Here is a 5,635-nt window from a genome sequence, read left to right on the forward strand (position 1 = left end):
TGCATATATGGCATTAAAAGACAATTGTATGCATCTCAGACTATAAAAAAAGAAATTAAAAAATGAGTTTTATTCCAAAATAATAGAAAATTCTCTTCACGACCATATGTGATAATTAAGAACACATTAGTTCAGTAGCTCTATTATTGCCTACGTGGAACAAATATATATCATTTTTATAACTCCATGGGAATTTTAATCGGCATTTTATCTGTTAGGCTTCAATTTCTAGGAAGGAAACGTCTTTAATCTTCTCTACTACATAACAGATGATGTCTCCTTTTACTTTGGTCATCTGACAAGTTAAAGTAATTTACTTCAGACTCGGTCTGTAGTTTTGCAGTAAATATTCAAAATTGAGTCTCTGCATATACTATAAATGTCTTTACATTGTTATTGTGGGTATTCCATTATATTTTGGGTTGTGGCTGGAGAAAAGAAGAGAAAAAAATACCACATTTACTCAGAAATGACCTCTGTGAGTTATTGAGTCTATTATAAACTTTTCTAGATAATCAAGCTTTCTCTTACCCTGTGTCTCTGAGGCAAAAATTGAAATGAGTTTTGAAAGAAAGTATTGAGGTAGCTAAAGGTCATAACCCACAGACTTTTATTTATTGACAATGTGATTTTAACATGTATAATTGACCTCACATATGAATTTAAAACATGTGTTTTTTAACATCACAGATTGTGATGAAAAAGTTAAGGGAAATCTTTGATTTTTTTTTTTTATACCATAAGCAATATACTTTGAACTGAGAAAATCCTATATTTTAGAATGATATTGTTTGTTTTAGAAAAATAAAAGTAGTGGGTAAGGATCAGAAGTCTTGGTTTTCATATACTTTCCTTTTTGCATCTCTTATCGTAATAAGAAAATTTATTTTTTAAAGATTTATTTATTTATGCAAGAACTGGGGTACAGGCCAGATGCATGGGAGAGTGAGAGGATTCACCAGAGACAGTGGGGAACAGAACAGGCAGAGTGATGAAATACACTGCTGAGGGGAGCAGGGTCGTGACAGGAGAGGTCTGCCAAGCTATATGAGACCCTCGCTGGCTGGCAGGGATCGAAACGGTGCTGCAGAAGCTGTGGACAGCTTCACAGCCTGGCGCTCAACTACCTGCGCCACCAGGGGAGGCCCTAAGATAAGAAAATTTAAATTCACAGGAATATAGCAAAAGTCCTAAGGCATAAAGGAAATTGATAGCAATTACCAAAACCAAGGTTTTTGAATCCTAGTCAGTTCCTTATCCAACATGGCCATGGGTGTGTTTGATGAAAAATTTTTAAAATCTAGTTAAATAAATAAATAAATAAATACATTTTTAGGTCATGGAAGGCACTCAAATTGAAGAGATTCATATACTTTTGTGGAGTTCTAAACTCCAGGTTTATATTGTGTAAATGAAGAATCTGAAAGTTATAGTGAGTTCGACTTTTTCACTTTTTACCCCTCATAGATAGCTGGATGGCATCCTTTTTATAAGGCAAAGCAAAAGATACTATGGATGTAAGCAAATAAATTTTGATTTGTATAATCCCAAATGTCTATAATCTAGTCTTTTTCCTTTGTTTTCATTTATTGGTTTATTTTTCTATTTTTGCCTTTACTTAGGCATATTCTTTATTTATAAATTTTAGTAAACTCAAAACAAGGAAAGGGGATAAATAAGGTTAATAATACTTATTAAGTTTCGTCCTTATGATAGGAATTTATGTTGAATTATTCTGTTTACTAATTGATTCCTCACAACAATATTGAATTTGTTGCATTTGTCCCATCTAATAAGCTATGAAGCTATTGAAGCTGTGACCTATATAGTTTCAATATGACCTATCAGCCAAACTCAGAGCAGCTGGAATTCCGAAAATACCATAGTCTGATGACTGAAAAGTGACTTTAGGAAAAAAAAAAAAGGAATTTTCTTAAAATTTTAAGCTCTTAGGAACTCTCTGTGTATACTATAGACACCTTGATAAATGCATTATAATTTATGGTTTGATTCTATTTAAACTTCACAATAAATTTTGAAGATTTCTCATATTATTAAATTGAGACAGGCAAGGCCTATTAAAGTAATCAGTTTAAAATACAATTTTACAAGCAAATTTAGCTAGGAAAAAAAAGCTATAAATATTTAAACTTAAATTATATCTTGTTATAGATAATGGAATATTGTGTGAAGTTTTACCTACTTCACAGATCAATATCACTTTAGCAGATGTTGTTTAAGTCTGTTAGGGATATAATCACCCTAATCATTTCATTTCTCAGTAAGATTCCAGATGCTTGACTATAACCATAGTCATGTTCTTAAAAGATGTATCTTATTTCTGTAGAAATACAGATGATAAATTAAAGGAACTGATCTTTGATCGTGTATTAAGTGTAGTAACTACATTTTCATCTTTTTTAACAAAGAAATTGTGAATTATGAACTCATGTGATTTTCTACAAATTTTGTGTGGGTCTTGCATGCTCTATCCTATGATAAACAGTAGTAATAGAATCATGAATGAAGCATGAACCCTTTCTTCAAAGAACTTGCCAACTGTTCAGGTAGATACACTTTGAGGAGATAATTTATAATACATGAGATGCAAGATAAATAAAACTACTCAGTACCAAGGGAGAAAGTAATATTTGTAATAGAGCAAGTGTAACAATACAGTTTAACCTTTATTGAACTTCTACTATATGTCTTAAAATTTTATATATCTTTTTTATTTTATTTTATATATTTTTACATCATTTTTCATTTTTACACAATGTATGCATTTTCAACTTGGTTATAGTCCCCATACAATTCCCACCACCCTTGTTTGATCCTACTCCATTCTCCTCCCTCTCCCTGTAGTGTGTCTCTGGTTTATAGTTGCTTGTTGATTTTGATTTTTACTTTATTATAATTAGTCTTTTTCCTAGTCCCTTATTTAGGTTTTCTAAATTCCTGCTGTGAGTAAGACCATCTGGTATTTTTCTTTCTCTTTCTGGCTTATTTCGCTGAGCATGATCCCTTCCAGCTCCATCCATGTTGCTGCAAATTGCATGAGTTTAATTTTTTTGATTGCTGAGTAATATATCTTTAACTCATTTGTTCCACATTACATTCTTGTGATGGGTATATTGCATAAATCCACAACTAATAATTTTTATTTTTTTGTAAATCCATTTATATCAACCACACCAAAGACAGTATTATAAACATGAAGACAGCAACGTTTAGAGGGAGTTAGTTGTCTAAGGTTATACAACAGATTCACAATAAAACTGGGTAATTTGAAGAGAGTTCAATGAAAATGTTCTCTATAAATTCTGAATAAATTTCGGAAATCATTATGGCCTAGTAAGGTTCCATGGTAATGAGTAGGGAGTTTTTGCCACTCACTTATGTAAAGGGATAAAGAGAATGGAATTTAAGGGAAACTGGAGTGGCATCTGGTAGAGAGATCCACCTAATGTGAGCTGTGACATTTGATAGAGAATCACCGCAGAACCACAAAACTCATGCAGGACCCAGGGATATTATTGATAATAGCAACATCTCTCTTCTCTAAGGTAAGATCTGCTACTCATTTTTCTATTGGCTAAAACTGCCTGGATGGTGTGGTGAAGGGATAATTATGTAGTCTAAAGAAGGACATAGGTTGATTGAAAGTAAATATGAGGCATGGTAATTGGTAGAAATCGAGCAGAGTGGAGAAGGTCACACCTGCTGAGGAAGGTGAGCTGTTCAGTCTGAAGTTGCAGCAAACTACAAGAGTTGGCACCCATAGAGAACTCTATCCTCCATATGTTTACTCCTTGTTTAGCACCTCCTGTTCCTTTTATATCTTTAGCAAAATGACTCAGATTTAGGTATGTGAAAGCTGTATGGGACAATTATAATGAAATATATGACTAGAGAAAATTAAGTAAATATATGCATAGATAATTTGAGGAAATTTTTCTCAGATAACCAACAGCACCATACTGTTTCTATTTCTTTGTGGACACATATTGACTATCTACTGTGTGCCTGGCATTGCTTTAGGCACTAAGGGGGACAAAGGCAATTTAGTTCTTAAAAGAGAGGAGCCCAGATAAAGAAAGATAAGGAAATCAATGATCATTATACTTCATGGGTGGTAGATTAAATAAAGCAAGATACTGTGAGAAGTAAAGGAGGACTTAATATTTTATAAATGTCATTCCTTGGTCCTATGATGGTGTTTTTTTTTTTTTTAATTGCTGTTACTAAAAAAAACTGAGTTAAATGACTTAGAGAAGTTAAGTAATTTACCCCAAAATCTGACAGCAAATCAGAGTTATAGTCCATCTTCTGGTGGACTCCAAAGTCCATCTTCAGATCCGTTTAATAAAATGCCTCCTTTTCTTCAGGCAATAAAAGTCAATAATTTGGCAATGCCCAGAAAGCTGGTATAAACCATGGTTGTGGATAGAAACAACATCATAATTTTAAAATAGGTTAGAATTTCCCTCCATGATATAGTTGACTTTGCTCCAATTCTGTGGTTGTTATTGACATTTTCTGGAAAAACAAAAGATGTTCAATCTAATTCATGTTTCACTAAAGATATATGTGCATATGTTGCATCCTGCTCATATAGTTTCATAGTCCACTGCCTTTCATGTTTAGTCCTCAGATTAGCAGTTATTTGTTCCTGGCACATCATATGTTATCTGATATGACCATATGAATGCAAATAATTCTCCTCTTTGTACGCTTTCATCTACTACCCTCCACTTTTTTTTTTTTTTAAACAAAGTAAAACAGTGATGTCAACACTTAAGGATAATTGCCTGCCATCTAATCTGAATAAGTAGTCCATAGTCAAGTACTCTGGGAAATATTAAACCTACATTGTGAAATAAAGAAAATAAAGAGCTTGGAAAATTGTGTCTCTCCATTCAAACATACTATTATATTCCAGTTATTTAGTATTTGAAACCTTATAAAATATAACAGTAATGAGTTACTGCCACTGGTTAAAAGTACTAGTTGGAACACATTTACCTTAATGGCATTTGACTTTTGTTGCAATCTTACTAAATATAAGCAAATATAGTAGAAAAATATTAGGCATTAGAAGAAATAATAAATTTTACTCAGCATCTACTATAGTCAGATGATACTATTGTCATAGATTTACAGTTTGGAAATACTTTACAACAACAGTAATTTTTCATAACTGTTGTTTTCTTCTTCATGTCCTAAATAATTAATTTAGTTTCCTTTTCACTAAGCCAAATAGGATAAGCCCTCAGACAGGGATAGATGATTTCATAGGGAATATAAAATTATTTTCTTGGAATATGCATCTCATTTTAATGTAGAATTTCTTAGCATATCTCCTAGCATTTTTTCTTTTTCACATATGAGAGTTCTCCAAAGCTAGTATTCTATTTTTTTCCTACTATTTATTCAGTGTGAGTTTCTTCACCATTTATTTTTTACTTAGTTTGTAGAAATATTACCATTTGATATGAAGCCCAAGCTTTTTACTGATTAACTTTTTACCTTTGGTTTAATATTATACTTTAAATAACTTAAAACACTGAAATTTTTAACACCAAGTTCCATGTAGGATATCTGTCCCCTTAACTTTATAATTTCAGCTATGTTT

Source organism: Talpa europaea (genome assembly GCF_964194135.1).
Source record: "Talpa europaea genome assembly, chromosome: 16".
Classification (NCBI taxonomy): domain Eukaryota; kingdom Metazoa; phylum Chordata; class Mammalia; order Eulipotyphla; family Talpidae; genus Talpa; species Talpa europaea.